The sequence below is a fragment of the Herpailurus yagouaroundi genome, unplaced genomic scaffold (assembly GCF_014898765.1).
Source record: "Herpailurus yagouaroundi ecotype Mexico unplaced genomic scaffold, PumYag 140, whole genome shotgun sequence".
NCBI lineage: Eukaryota > Metazoa > Chordata > Mammalia > Carnivora > Felidae > Herpailurus > Herpailurus yagouaroundi.
In genome coordinates this window covers 19,832,651-19,849,254 of record NW_024412395.1, presented here as the reverse complement: position 1 = coordinate 19,849,254, position 16,604 = coordinate 19,832,651, and the positions used below count along the sequence as shown (strand labels likewise).

General features: G+C 42.4%; 1 protein-coding gene across 1 annotated transcript in view; it reads right to left on the bottom strand.

Moving 5' to 3' along the window:
• THSD7B (thrombospondin type 1 domain containing 7B) overlaps window positions 1-16,604 on the bottom strand; it is a 1,621,840-nt gene that overhangs the window by 1,348,720 nt on the left and 256,516 nt on the right. The window contains exons 5-7 of the mRNA XM_040474954.1: window positions 13,568-13,674; window positions 2,900-2,939; window positions 1,505-1,556 (exon numbers count right to left, since the gene is read on the bottom strand). The gene's annotated coding sequence lies outside the window, so the exon portion shown is untranslated. The remainder of the gene's footprint in view (window positions 1-1,504; window positions 1,557-2,899; window positions 2,940-13,567; window positions 13,675-16,604) is intronic.

The following is a 16,604-nucleotide window of genomic DNA, read 5'->3' as shown; positions in this document are numbered from 1 at the left end:
ATCAGCAGTTGAGATCACCTGCAGTTGCTTTGTTGACCGGTCATAAATGAGGATGGGGCACACAGAGTGTGTGTGCTTTTTGCTTACTGAGGATTTGCAAGCTCTGAGCTGGGATTTCAGTCCCTGTTCCCATTGCTGAAGTCCCTTGCATTTTAGATTTGTTTTGAAGTGTGTTTGTGTGTGTGTGTGTGTGTGTGTGTGTGCATTTCCCTTCCAGCTATGCCAAACCCCCTCCCATAAATACCTCCGATTGAGAGGGTTGGGCTGCTTTTTCTCCAAAGTACAAGGAAGGATTACAAGTTCCTTCTTGTTCTTCATCCAGTAGGTGTGAGAGCTGCTCTGAGAGTCAGGTGCCTGCTGGTTTTGAGCTTTGTCTTGATAATCAAGATTGATTGTAAATAGATGGAGGCCTGGATGCAGAATAAAGCTTTTCTACCTGCATCACTGTCTGCAGTGAAGGAGTTTAACAACCCTCACTCCACCTCCAAAATTACTGCACCCACCTTTTGTTTCCCCTGAGGGATGAGGAAAGTTGGTAAAGGTTTTGCAAATAGGCAAAGGCTAGACGCCAAGGCTATTCTCAGTATCCAGTCAGTTGAAACCTGGTGGGGGCAGAAATGGCTCTGTTTGTTTTCACATCACCCTCTAATCACAACTATTTCCAGGTCCTCCAAACTCCAGAGGCAGGTATGAGGAAAGCACCAAGGAAAATCTGACCAAATCTAAAGCGATGTGTCGCCTAATTCCAGCTCAAAATGTAATTTGGGATTCGTGATGAGGAAACGGTGTTTTCCCAGCCAAGAGACCTGAATAAGCTTTCCTGGCTTCCTTGTCTTTAACTTGTAAACAACACCAGCACTTTGACAATGAAGACAAATGTATGCCCAGCTTGCAGTAACAATGAAAGGACTGCCAGTAACACTTCACAATTGTGGCTTTTATTACCTGCCTCCCCAACCCAGAACATTATTTCATTCAGAGCCAAGGTGGAGAGCCAAATTGCCTTATTTCCAACAGATATGAGTGTATTTTAGAAAAGCATCTATGTGTATTATATTCCATGGGGCATCATCTCATTTATATTGCCCCCACGTTTATGAGTGCATGACCAGCATCCTTATCAGGTACAGATGCCTCCAAGAAATTGGATGCTACAGGGTCCATATATCAATGTTATGATGATGTATTTTTCATGAAATCTGTAAATAAGGTCAACAGGATAGGGATATTCTGGATGACAGAATGTTTAATCGTTTTTGAGGAATGCTGTGTTTCCTGTAAAAAGTCAATTTACCTTTTTTTCCCCCCCTCCAACTCTTGCTCATTAAAAAGTCTGATCTGGCTACTTTGGAACAACCACCACCCCCACCCCACCTCCAGCATGTTAAGAGAAAGAGATGGTTACTCTTGTATAAACCAATGAGTAGAAATGCAAGTTGTTAGCATGAAAAAAGTGGGTAATTGGCACCTCTGGGGTTTCTGATAGTTTGTCTTTTCTTATCACCTGAAACATTGTCTCAAGCTGAAGGAAACGGTGACTTGGTCTTCAAAGAAGTCTGTGACAAAAGAAAAAGAAAATGCTCAGGGTCAGGAGTGCTAGGATTCCAAGTTCACAAATGTTATTTTCATAATCTCAGTGAAATTGGAAAGTGATCTCAGCTTCTGCTAAGACCTCTATCTGTCCCGAACATCAATTGCACACTGGGGTCTGTTATCTTAAGAGGCTCAAGAGCTAGGGAAACCAAAGCTGTTATGTCCCGCTGTCCACACCCCCCTCGCCTGTGGGCTGCTTAGGACTGAGGAAGTCATCCAAGACAGTTCACTCGGCTCCGCACCCCACTGAAGGCCAGAAGCGAAGCTGCATCACTGGTAGGGAGAGATGCTGGAGACCAAGGGGGAACAGAACTGGGAACCACAGCTCAGAGAGAAGTTGAAAACTGCAAGCACAACTGGGTAGCCTGAAGGAGATTCACCCAATCTGTTGCCCGGGGTTGGGTGTCACTTTGTCAGCCCTCCTCTCTAGACCTGTCACACAGGAATAATGGTGGCTCTGTAAAAGGAGGCAATTGTGAAGAAATGGAAATATCAGGGCCGCAAAGGCCTTACCAAAGGACCAGTTCTATAGAGGCAGTGAATATTGGGGGCGCCTGAGTGGCTCAGTTGGTTCAGCGTCTGACTCTTGGTTTCAGCTCAGGTCATGATCTCATGGTCTTGAGTTCAAGCCCCATGTCAGGCTCTGTGCTGACAGTGTGGAGCCTGCTTGGGATTCTCTCTCTCTCTCTCTCTCTCTCTCTCTCTCTCTCTCTGCCCCTCCCTTGCTCACACTCTCTCTCTCAAAATAAATAAACTTAAAATAATAATGAATAATAAAAAGAGAAGCAGTAAATATTGAACTCTTACTACAGCTACAGATCCTGATCTTCCCAATGTTGCATATATATATATATATATATATATATATATATATATATATATATATATACACATGTACCTAAGAGACAGAGAGCAATAAAGAGACAGAGGTTTTAAAAATATAATAGCAACTTTGAAATAACTAAGGAAAGGAAAAATATCCTTCTGTATTAAATACATCATTTTCTTATTGTCCTTATTATTAACAAAACAGTGTAGACAATCTCTTCCAGATCAGTGAGCATCCCCTCAGGCCTAAACACAAGAGCGAAAATGAATCTTGAGTGACAGAGCCTGGAATTTCACTTGCTCCCGCCACCTGCTCTTGGAGGTCAACGGTGCTGTGGTGTGTAATTACCAACTTCATTGCTCCCCTCTCCCACTGTCTAACTGATGGCCCTGACACCAGTGCTGGGTCAGCCCTCTAAAAACATCCAAGCATGAACTGCTCCTCCATCCAACAGATGCTGCTCGCTTGGGAACCTACCAGAACCAGGAACTCAAGGATGGCTTGTGTTTGCTCAGACCTGGAAAAAAAAAAAAAAATGATGGAGCAAAAAAACAAGATTACAGATCTACTCCAGGCAGAATCAACCTTAGAATTTGGTCTCAGCTGCAACATCCACTCCATGCACTAACGTACTTATTGGCCCCCTTCCAAGTAAGACACCTGAGCTTTAGTTTCTCGCTTCTTTCTAGGTCTTTTGCTACCCTCTGAAATCACATGCAGACAGTGGAATCATTGCCTCAGCAAACACTGAAATATTATAAGGAGTCCACATGGCAATGGATTGTTCACATCTGTCAACAGCTGCAAAGAGCACACCAGAACTGCCACAGGATCTTCTTTACTGGTGAAATACAAATTGCCAGTCAAAATCTGGGACTCTGTGCCTGGAAGCTGTGCTCTGGAATTGACCTCTCCAAAACCCCAACAAACCTTGCACCCAAGAGACTTGGGGAATTTGGTCTCTTTTCTTGTTCATCTCTGGGCTGCTAGAGTAGACTCCTAGAAGTACGTCCCTTCTTTCTCCCTAAGTACCAAACCCCAGCTCCCCTGAGAGACACAGATCCTCTACAAAGTGGCTGGTTTCCATCCCAGACCCTTCTCTATTTCAGCCCATTACCATGGCCCAGCTAAGAGAAGAGGCTTCACCTTAAAAATGAGAGAGGAGAGGGAAGGGCACCTCTTAGAGCTTCTCATCACTAAACATCTCTGTAAACACTGTCATTCTAATCCTTCACTCCCCTGATAAACCTAAAGTTCAAGAAACAAAACTGGAGTTGCAGATGCTGTATGCTAAGATACAGTGCAAAATTAGAGTTTCGAAGGGTGGGCCCTTATGATATTTTTCATAGCTAAAGTTATTTGTCTCTATCACTTGCTCTGGATTAGGGATCGACAAAGTATAGCCACAGGCTAAATCTGGCCTAGTGCCCATTTTTGTAAATAAAATTTTATTGAAATATGGCAGTGCTCATTCATTTACATATGTCTACAGCTGAGTTGGCACTACAAAGGCAGATGTAAATAGTAATGACAGAGACTATAACGACTCACAAAGCCTAAAATATTTACTGTCTGACCCTTTACAGAAGATATTTGCCAACCCCTGCTCTATTGGTTGTCCTCACATTGCCCAGTTATTGTTAGTGGTAGCATTCATCAATTCATCTGTTATTGGCTATTTTGGTTTATGATGGAAAAGCTCACAGAACCCAAGCAAACAAACAAAAAAGGGAAACTCATGTGCACTAGATCCTAGTTATTAGTGGTTAAGTACATAAAAAATAGAATTAACTGCACACAAGCAAACTAGTTCAATTTTTAAAAAAAGAATGGCAGAGGCAGGAATTGCATATTTAACTGAAGCCCACGCTGTGGTTATTGAGCAAGTGCCTCAAGATTATGGAGCAAATAAAGATAAAAGAACTCTTCCCTGTAGAATATCAATGAAAAAAATTTATTGAAGATCATTTCACATTAGATTCCACTCTCCAAAATCCACAGATATGAAAATGAAGGAAATCTCTTTAGGGATTTGCTCAAGAGAGCCCAAATTTGTTTCGCTTGATCAACTACCAACTATTAAGTGATTCTTTGCAAAGAAACCTTTTAAAGTGAGAACAAAGAAATTAGTTTTTGTTTTTCTGTGGAATACGTAATGCCAAATGTAGCATGCTTTCCGACTCTGCCCTACATCTATTGTCCATTTTAGGAGTCACTGTTAAAAATCCTCTCGCTGAGGGATGACTGGGTGGCTCAGTTGGTTGAGCGTCCGACTTCGGCTCAGGTCATGATCTCACGGTCTGTGAGTTCAAGCCCCACGTCGGGCTCTGTGCTGACAGCTCAGAGCCTGGAGCCTGCTTCGGATTCTGTGTCTCCCTCTCTCTGACCCTCCCCCATTCATGCTCTGTCTCTCTCTGTCTCAAATAAATAAACATTAAAAAAAAATTTTTTTTTTTAAATCCTCTCGCTGAGCTGATGTGAAGTGGGATGAGGTCCCTGCAGAGGTCTGGCTAGCATGTTTTCCAAGAGGTATATAACTAGACCTTTCAGCAAACTTACTTATCTAACTTTCCCTCAAAGCCCAATCTTTTAGACAGACCTTGACCCAAGTCCCTTTCACTTGACTAAAGTGTTGAAAATTGACATGGATTTGAAATGGAGCTGGGAAAGCTCACTCCTAGGCCAACTCAGGTTTTCCCAATTGTTGGATCACATACCAAAGGAATTAAGGGTCCAATGTTGTGATGCTCACTTGTTTGTCCGCACTCCAGCCCCAGACGGCTCTATAGATAGCCCAGCCATTTGATCAAGCCCCTTTGGAAGGTGGGAAAATAGCCTTTGGCCTCCCTGTACTAACTTCAGGCTAGGGTGGAGCAGGCACACTTGGACAGGCAGCATCCACATCCACACCTCTCACACATCTGCACACAGAGAAAGCATATTTCCTCCAAGTCCAGTACAAGCCATATCCAGAATTTAAGGCAGAAGAACTCTTTTGGAGATGAAGAAGATGAATGTTACAAATGGCATTCCTTATTTGTTTGAAGTTCACCTCCCCATAAGATGTGGTGCCTCTCCTCTGTACCTTTTCCACACTATTTTATAAGTAAACTGTGTGTTACTCATCAATGACTTCCCAGAACCTTACACAATGTGTGGCATGTAGGTGCTCAATAAACAGTTTTTCATGTGTCCATTTGTTCAATCAATAAATGTTTATTGAACACTTGCTCTGTGACAAATGCCTTGGTAAGTACAGTAAACTAAACAAATGAATAAGACACAGTCTGTGTCCTCAATGTGTCCCAGATCTAGAGGAAGAAGAACAAATAGACAATTACAATATGAGGTAGAGGTAACTTACAGATTTGGGATCCTAAGCCTACCTGGAGTGGGTGGTGCGAGAGTAGTTAGGTTAGGCTCAGAACACTTATTCTCTCTGGAAAAGCAGATAAATGTTGTCACACTGAGGCTTGTGAACTTTGTAGGAAGTACAGTAAGGAGAGTTTACTTTTTGACTATGAAGTCCATGACAGTTTTCAGCAGTCATATTTCAAAAGAGGTGGGATTGTGCCTCACAAGCAGAGACCCTTAACAAAAGGCTGTTGATTTGCAAACATATAGCTGAGATTCCTTGGATCTTGCCTTGCTTTAGGCACATGGCAGTTAAAAATAACAATAAAACACACAAAAAAATGGAAAAATATTCCGCACTCCTGGAGAGGAAGAACAAATATTGTTAAAATGTTGATATTACCCAAAGCAGTCTACATATTCAATGCAATCCCTATCAAAATAACACCAGCATTCTTCACAGAGCTAGAAGAAACAATCCTAAAATTTGTATGGAACCAGAAAAGACCCTGAATAGCCAAAGCAATCTTGAAAAAGAAAACCAAAGCTGGAGGCATCACAATCCTGGACTTCAAGGTATACTACAAAGCTGTAATCATCAAGACAGTATGGTACTGGCACAAGAACTGACACTCAGATCAATAGAACAGAATAGAGAACCCAGAAATGGGCCCACAAACATATGACCAACTAATCTTTGACAAAGCAGGAAAGAATATCCAATGGAATAAACACAGTCTCTTCACCAAGTGGTGCTAGGAAAACTGGACAGCAACATGCAGAAAAATGAATCTGGACCACTTTCTTACACCATACACAAAAATAAACTCAAAATGGATGAAAGACCTAAATGTAAGACAGGAAGCCATCAAAATCCTCAAGGAGAAAGCAGGCCAAAACCTCTTTGACCTTGGCCATAGCAACTTCTTACTCAACACATCTCCAGAGGCAAGAGAAACAAAAGCAAAAATGAACTATTGGGACCTCACCTCATCAAAATAAAAAGCTTCTGCACAGTGAAGGAAACAATCAGCAAAACTAAAAGGCAACCGATGGAATGGGAGAAGACATTTGCAAACGACGTATCAGATAAAAGGTTAGTATCCAAAATCTATAAAGAACTTATCAAACTCAACACCCAAAAAACAATATCCAGTGAAGAAATGTAGGCAAAAGACATGAATAGACACTTCTCCAAAGAAGACATCCAGATGGCCAACCAACACAAGAAAAAAAGCTCAACATCACTCATCATCAGGGAACTACAAATCAAAACCACAATGAGATATCACCTCACACCTGGCAGAATGGCTAACATTAACAACTTGGGCAACAACAGATGTTGGCGAGGATGTGGAGAAAGAGGATCTCTTTTGCACTGCTGGTGGGAATGCAAACTGGTGCAGCCACTCTGGAAACCAGTATGGAGGTTCCTCAAAAAATTAAAAATAGAACTACCCTATGACCCAGCAATTGCACTACTAGGTATTTATCCAAGGGATACAGGTGTGCTGTTTCAAAGGGACACATGCACTCCAATGTTTATAGCAGCACTATCAACAATAGCCAAAGTATGGAATGAGCCCAAGTGTCCATCGATGATGAATGTATAAAGAAGATGTGGTATATATGTATACAATGGAGTATTACTCAGCAATCAAAAAGTATGAAATCTTGCCCCTTGCAATGACATGGATGGAACTAGAGGATATTATGCTAAGCAAAATCAGTCAGTCAGAGAAAGACAAATATCGTATGACTTCACCCATGTAAGGACCTTAAGATACAAAACAGATGAACATAAGGGAAGGGAAGAAAAAATAATATAAAAACAGGGAGGGGGACAAAAACATAAGAGACTCTTTTTTTTTTTTTTTAAGTTTTATTTTTATTTTTGGGACAGAGAGAGACAGAGCATGAACGGGGGAGGAGCAGAGAGAGAGGGAGACACAGAATCGGAAACAGGCTCCAGGCTCTGAGCCATCAGCCCAGAGCCCGACGCAGGGCTCGAACTCACGGACCGCGAGATCGTGACCTGGTTGAAGTCGGACGCTTAACCGACTGCGCCACCCAGGCGCCCCATAAGAGACTCTTAAATATGGAGAACAAACAGAGGGTTGCTGGAGGAGTTGTGGGAGAAGGGGTGGGCTAAATGGGTAAGGAACATTAAGGAATCTACTCCTGAAATCATTGTTGCACTATATGCTAAGTAACTCGGATGTAAATTTAAAAAATAAATTAAATAAAAATTAAAAAAAAGAAGTTCCATATGAAAGATAAATAAATAAATAAATAAATAAATAAATAAATAAATAAATAAATAACAATAAAAGAGGTGCACTTGGGTGGCTCAGTCAGTTGAGCCTCTGACTTCAGCTCAGGTCATGATCTCATGGTTCCTGAGTTCGAGCCACACATCAGGCTTGCTGTTGGAGCCCACTTTGGATCCTCTGTTCCCATCTCTCTCTGCCCCTCCCCAGTTCATGCTCTCTCTCTCTCTCTCTCAAAAACAAATAAACCTTTAAAAAAAAAAATCTTACAAAAAAATAACAATAAAAGAAAAAATCAACTAGTCAGTAAGTTAGAATCAGATGATCATAGAGTATTAGAGCCTATAAAAGGACCCCTAAAATGTTACTAGAATCTGTCTGATGCCAGATGACTAGTGTGACAAGTTTCATTCTTCTGTTCAATTGATAGAGTGACTGACAGGTCATTTGGGCTTTGCCGGGAGGGAGAGTTGCACAGGAAGACTTGGCATGGGGTAGCCATTTGATGAATGTGTTCTGAATGAATACAGGCAAACACCTCAGGCTCTGTGGAGGAAAAGTAGGCCTCAAAAATCCAGAAGCTCAAATTACACAGCCACACTGACCTTCTCATCAATCATCAATCAATACCCACCAGTGCTGCTGGGAGCAACGGAGAATGCAGAAGAAATCATACCTGCTCTCTGATCTTAAAGATCAAGGATACAAACAAGGATATGAGCAGGCAGTGTGTGGAAGATGAAAGCCCAAAGTATCTGAAGAGATGCTCAAACTCATCAATTGTCAGGAAAAATGCCAATCAAAATGAGATACGATTTCATACCAAATACTGAAAAAAATTTTTAAACTGGATGATGATACTGAATGTCAGCCTAGATGTGGCATAATGAGTTCCTTGATGCATAGCTGATGGGAATGAAGACTAGCGCATGAAGATTGTGGGTAATATGGCACTTCCTAGTCAAAGTAAGCCTACCTATATCCTAAGTGTCATTAATTTCACTTCTGGGTATGCGTATATCACAAAGAAATCCTCACACAGATTCATAAGAGTCTCCGGATTAGGATGCTAATGACCACATTATTTGTGATGATGGCATGCAAGTGGAGATAATCTGGATGCTCATCCCTAGGGCACTGGACATATAAAACATGGGGTGGGGGAGGAGTAACCCATCGCGTATTACCCACAGTTGGAAGCCACTGACGAGATGTCCACATCGCATCATGGATGGAGCTTGAAAGCATGGTGATGATTGAAAAGAATGAGAAACAGAATGAGATATCTAAAACAATACCATTTAAGAGAGTAAAAATGTATGCTCATGCAACAAGAGTATAATTTTGTGAGAAATCTTCGCAAACAAAATGATGCTTCATATATGTGACAATAGTTGACTGTGAAGGTAAGATGAGAAAAGGGATTAATACGGATTTTTGGTTCTTGGAACAAATATGTGTGAGAGAGGCTTTGGAACCCAGCAGTGCACAGAGGCTAAAAGGAATTTGGGGAGCATGTTAAAGAAAACCTAAATTTCTTGAATAGACTGTTAGTAGAAATCTTGGTATTGGAGATACTGCTGGTGAGGTCTCAGGAGGAAATGAGATACTATTGTAAACTACAGGAAGACAGACCATAATGTAATAGCAGGAAGTTTAGCAACACTTACCTGCAGTTACATTGAAAGTAGAAATATTCCTAATGAACTGGGTCATCAAGTTAAGCAGTGTTTCCAAAGTGATGGAGGTACCACTTGATGTCTTTTTGCTACTTATAGCCAAATGAAGGAGGAAAGAAATAAACTGTTATAGTTCCCACCACTCATCAAAAAAAAAAAGGGAGTTTGAAAATTTTCAGCCTCTCCAGGCAGCATCCAAGCAAATGTCAAATCCAAAGACACTACCAGGAAAACAGTGTCTAAAGATGAAACTGAGCATATATAAAAGTAAAACTTTTTAAGACCTCAGAAAGATCAAAGATAGTGCCTCACAGTCTACGAAGGCCCCCTTAAGAAGAAGAAATAGTCCTGTTTCCATCTACTTATAACGCTGCTGACGCCAGATGTGTGGGTTTTCCACACCAAGCAACTCTCCAGTTCTCATAGAACACCACCTGGGTGTCCTACAATTTAACCAGATTCTGACACTAACAGCCTGGAATTAGTGCAGACCCCCCACGTCAAGGGCTCAGTCCCACAAAACTTCCCCCTCCCACTTCAGACACCAATCTCAAGTCCTGGCTGTCACCTATACTTCTGACCAACCAACTGTAAATGGGGGGTGGGGGGGGGTTCCCACAACCTCTTTCTCAGTCTCAATAATTCACCAGAATGGTTCACAGACCTCAAGGAAGCACTTTACTTAGTATTGCCCTTTTATTATAAAGAATACAACTCAGAAACAGCCAACCAGAAGAGACACATAGGATAAGGAATGTGGGAAGGGACAAGAGTTTCCATGTCCTCTCCAAGGGCACCACCTCCCAGCACCACCATGTGTTCACCAACCCAGAAGCTGTCTGAACCCCTTTGGTCAGGATTTTTATGGAGGCTTCATTGCATAGGCACGACTGATTAAACCATTGGCCTTTAGTGGCCCCTGGAATTCAGGAGGTGGGGCTGAAAGTTCTAACTCTCTAATTATGTGGTTGTTTCCCCTGGCAACCAGCCACTTATCCTTAGGGACTTTCCAAAATTCACCTCATTAACATAAGGTGCTCCTTGCAGCTTTATCAGTCTGGAGCTGTTTCAGAAGCTAGGAACAAAAACCAAATATTATAACAAAATATGTTCCTACTGCTATTATCCCTTAGGACATTATAAAGATAATATGCTAAGGAGTTCTGCCCAGGAGCTAGGGATGGAGACCAAACACATATTTCTTATAATATCACAAGGGATTAAGGGTTTGCCTCACAAATCCTCTCAATCAAACTATAGGATCTCTAGAAAGTTAAGGGTGTTGGACCTCAGCCATCTCATCAAAAGCAGACGGGGCTTATGTCAAAGAAATTTGTATGTATGGCTTTTGCCTAATGGAGTGAACCCCAAAGAGATTCACAAGAGACCTCCAAGTGTCTTTAAAGCCTTATATTTTTAGAAACATTGCCAACTTGGACTGCAGGAGAAAGAGACAGTACAGAATGAGGAGACGTTTTCAACCTCCAGAGTTCTACTGGCAAGAAGCAGGCTGAGATTGCTGCTCAGCTACAAAAAAAAAAAATGTGCTACCTTCCATAAAAAAGAAAAGATGACTGCGAGGGCAGAGTCAATTGCCTAGAGAGTGAAGCCAAGAGCCATGGAGAATTAATCCTAGGCCTTGGGATCTAATTAAGAAATGTCCAGCACTTGTGTGGCTGGCTTTCAGAATTTCCACGACCAATGAACTCTTATGTCTCCAATTTTCCACCATGTTGGACAGGAATGTCTTCCAGCCCAACAACTATAGATGGGGGCCAGATAACTTACTTCATTAGTTCCACTGGTCTGCAGATAAAGAAGATCTGTATTTAAGACACCACAGTTGGGTCTCATCCACACCGGAACTTAATTTAGATGCTGTTTTGGACTTTGAAGTGATGTGATAATATGAGACTTTAGGGACCTTGGTGGGATAGGGTAGGTATTTTGCATGTGGAAGGAATGTGAATCTTGGGGTAGGCAACCTCTATGATAACTCCCAATGATCCCTGCCTCCCGGTATTCAGGCCCTTATATAATAATCTCTCCTTGAGTGTGGGGTGGACGTAGTGACTAATTTCTGACAAATAGAATATGGGGATAATGTTGTGATATTGTTTCTGAGATTACATCATAAAAAGACTGTGACCACCATCTTGGATCTCTCTCTCTTTTGTTTTTTCATTACTCTGAAGGAAGCCAAGTGCCATGTTGTGGGCAGCCCTATGGAGAGGCCCGTGTGGCAAGGTACTGATGTCTCTAGCCAAAAGACACTGAGGACCTGAGGTTTGCAAATAACCACGTAAGTGAGCTTACAGGTGGATCCTTTCCCCGTTGAGCCTTGAGATGACTGCAGCTTCAGTGATACAATAATCATAGCCTTTTCAGAAATCCAGAAACAGGGGACCCAGCTAAGCTGTATCTAACTCCAGGCTCTGAGAAACTGAGATTGTAAATGTTGGTTGTTCTAAGCCTATGAGATTTTGGATAACTTATTATGCAGCAAAAATGACTAATACAGATTTTATCCCCTGACACTGATTTGATTTCCTAAGTGGATTAAAAAAAAAGTTTTTAATGTAAATTTTTTCAATATTAAGAAGAGTTTTCATCCTATTTATAATCACCTAGTTGATTATAAACAGCCCACTGGAGTTTCATTCTTCATAAGTACTCATTCTTACAGTTTTTTTGTCTGATTCTATGGGGATTTAAAAAGAGACAGAGAAAGAGAAGCCACGCCCCTAGCTTCTAAGAGAAGATACCTCTTGAAGAGGCAAGCACATGAAGCAGAATAGGACAGGCTGATCTGGACCATGGTGAAGGCAAGTACACAGAGAACAGGAGTTCCTAAGTTCTACTGGGGATGGGGCACTGAGGGGATGTACTTGTATCAGGATTCACTGACACAAAAACACATCTAATTGGCTTATGCTCAAAAACTAAAAGGTCTAAGAGTCACAATGGCTTCCAGTACAGCTAGATTTAGGGGCACTGAGGTGATGTGATAGAGGCCCAGTTACCCCTCTTTGTCTCTCAGCTGTGTTTCCTCTGTGTTGGTTCCATTCTCAAGCAGACTGCCAAGGGCTGAGTTGATCTGCCAGGTGGCAAAGCAGTCAATTAAGACAAGTCAAAATGAAAGGAACAATCAAGGCTTTATTTACTTACTACCATAGTGTAAGGAAGAAGCTAAAGAGCTGGCTCCCCAGTGTTCCATTTTTCCCCATGTAACAGTACCTGGGGAAGGCCAGCTGCATCAGTACACCTGGGAGGAATTGGCTCACTGCTTAGAGAGCCCCAAACAATAGGTTCCTGCTTTTCTATGGATCTGGGGCCAAGGGGAACAGGGATACCTAGTAGGAAAGTCCCGAGTACCCAGTTCAGAGTGGAAAAAAGTATCTTCAAGTTTCCCCTTCTCACAACAAGGCTTCAGCCTAATTGTAACCTCCTCCCCACAAGAGAGGCCTTTGATGGAGGTGCCTGGCCCAGTAATGCAAGCAAGCATAAGAGACTAGCTGGCCACAGGGGTCTAGTCCTTGACTGCAACTCTCTTCATAGCCTACCACGCATTGGCTGTGCACCAAATCTGGTGTAGGAAGGGCAGCCTTATCCTATGAGACCTGCCAGATAAGGTGTTATGGAGTAATGTTTGTGTGCCCCGCCCCCATTCATATGCTGAAACTCTAACCCTCAATGTGATGGCCTTTGGCAGTAGAGCCTTTCTTTGGAAGGTAGAGTTAAGTCAGATGGTGGGTGTGGGGCTCCCCGTGACGAGATTAGTGTCCTTATAAGAAGAGGAAAAGAAACCAGAGTTCTCTTTCTGTCTATGTGTACATACTCACAAAGAGGTCATGTGAGCACACAGGGAGATGGTAGCTGTCTGTAAGCCAGGAAGCAGGTCTTCACCAGAAACAGAATTCACGAGCACTTTGATCTTAAACTTCCAAGCCTGTAGAAACATGAGAAATAAATGTATGCTGTTGAAGCCACCCAGTCTATGGTATTGTGTTATAACAACCCAAGCTGACATAACACCTTTGTAATTGCCTATGGTCAGGCCTGAAAGATCACACAAAGGCACTTGGCCAGGATCTGACCCCTTGCTCTTCCTCTATTGTGATAAGATGGCTATCAGCAGCTCCACCTGACATCCTGTTCCTCTCAGAAACACCGGTAGGAAGAGAGGGCTCTATCTTAGTAGTTCCAGCAGAAATTCTAGGACTGGCTCCAATGAGTCTAACTTGGGTCCTGTTCCCATCCCTGAACCAATGGCCACAGCCAAGTGGATGGAATTGCCAGGTTGGCCTGCATCATGCTATACCTATGAATCTGGAGTTTGGGCCGGGACTTTTCTAAACCACTTCTACTGAGAGCAAGGGAGGGGCACTTCTACCAGAAGGTTCACCCTAGGTAAGCAAAGCCCACAGACGCCCACTCTCCAGTGCTTGAGCAAAAGTGAAAGGATTCATTTCCTCATCCATTCCATAAACATTTCCTGAACTATGTGCCAGACACTGTTCTTGGCCCTGGGGAGATGGCAGTGAACAGAAGCATCAGTCTCAAATTCTACTGGGGGTAACAACAATAAACACAATCAGCAGGTAAAACATATAGATAGTGACAAGGGATTAAAGGAAAGAATTAAAGCAAGAAAGGAGGACAGGAAGTATGTATATGAGGGACAGGTATTCAGAAAGGGAATGAGAGAATGAGCATCCCAGAGCAGAGGGAATAGCCAGAACAAATACCTTGAGGTGGGAGCATGCTTGCTGTGTTCAAGGAACAAGGAATACAGGCTGCCAGATAAAATATGGAATGCCCAGTTAAATTTGAATTTCAGATAAACAACATACACATTTTTTTTAGCATAAGTATGTTCCAGATATCAAACAGGACATATTTATAACAACAACAACAAAAAAAATTCCAGGCAACATTTGGGACATACGAGGTATCCTATAATTTCTGTTTGCTAAATCTGGCATTTTCAAGCCAGTGGGACTAAAACAGAATGAAGAAGATGGTGGTGTTGCATATCGAATTATGTCCCCCCAAAAATGATGTTTCAAAGTCCTAACCTCCAGTAAACTCAGAATGGGACCTTACTTGGAAACAGGGTCATTGCAGACATAATTAGTTACAATGAGGTCATACAGGAGCAGGATGGTCTCTGCTCCAATGTGACTGCTGTTCTTATAAAAAGATGGCCATATTAAGACACAGGGACAAGCAGGGAGAAAGCAATGTGATGACAGAGGCAGAGATTAGAGCACTGCCCCCGCAAAGCAATGAATGCCACATGAAAACCATCAGAAGCTAGAAAGAGGCATAGAAGGATCCTTCCCTTCAAGTAACAGAGGGACAGTGTCCCTGTCAACACCTTGGTTTGGGACTTCTAGCCCCCAAAACCATGAGAGAATAAATTTCCATTGTTTTAAGCCGCCCAGTTTGCAGACCTTTGTTACACTGGGAAACTAACCCAGGGGAGTAGCAGAACATGAGGGCAGAGAGGTAAGGAGGGTGATGGACAGATCCTGCAGGGCCTTGGAGGCCACAAGAAGACTTGGCTTGCATTCTGAGTCATCTGAGAGTCTGGGGAGTGGAGTGACATGTGTAAAGAGATATAAGAACAATCTCAGAGGGTACCCAGGGAAGGAACGGGTATGTGATGCTCCAAGAACAACATGCAGTTAAGTCCCACTGGAGTGCGTAGTGAGGGCAGAGGGCACAGAGGCTGGAGAGGTGAGCCAGATATTGAAGAGCCTCTTGGTAACAAAAAATAGGGATATGCTTCCCCCTGTAGGTGATAAGAAGCCAATGGAAAACTTGGATCAGAGAGATGGAATCAAATATACCTGTTGTTCATGGTTTTTGTTACCCATTGTACTAGAGGTGGATGCTGGAGTTTAAGAAGAATGACTGGACAGTGATGGAATTCCAAGTACCATGATTGGTGAAATAAGTGGATAACTTTCCCATCAGATAGAGGACCTTAATCCAAGCCCCTCAAATCATACAAGTGAGACAGCCACATTCCCACAAGCTTCTAAGGTAAACTGGAAAATACCTAGGATCTCTCTGGAACATCAGAAAATCGACCCAAGATCACTGATATGCTGAGGGAGATGGGATTCCCAACTGAAGGGCAGGGTCTGGAGGAACAAGTACGTGGCCTAAAAGAGATAGCAACAAATTTTCCCCTGTACATACTGACTCAAGAATTCTGGGCTCCAGCCCAGTGGCTCTCAAGCTTCAGTGTTCAGGAGAAACTCAGGGGGCTTCTGCAAACGCAGATTCCTGGATCCCATCCTGCATATCTTGATTAAATAAAGGTGGTCAAGGAACCACACCTTGAGAAACTTTGACATAGTGAGGGACTTGAAGATATTCATGCAAACCATGATAAAGGTTACAGAGAAAGCATGAAATGTGGCAGGAGGATAGGAAATGCACGTGGGTGTGGAGAGGTGCTATGTTGTAGCAGGCAATGTCACTAAGAAGGTGACGTTATATGCTGAAATTACGTGCAATCTTTTGTGAGTATGTTCATTCCTGAGGAAATGGATATACAACTTTCAGGAGATTCTTAAAGAGATTCTGAATCAAATCAGGACTGAGAACTACCACAGATTAGTTTTCAGACATTTTCTGCTTTCAGATGGAAAGCAATTCGTTTCAGATGGAAGTTCAGAATCTGCTTGTATTTTGAGTGAACCTTAAACAGTGGTTCTCAGCCTTAGCTGCATTTTAGAATTACCTCTAGAGTTTTAAAAAATACTAATTTCTGGGTCTCAGTACCAAAAAGTCTGATTTAATTGGTTTGGGGGCTTGACCTGGGAATTGGAATACTAAAATCTCCACAGAGGAATCAAATTGCAG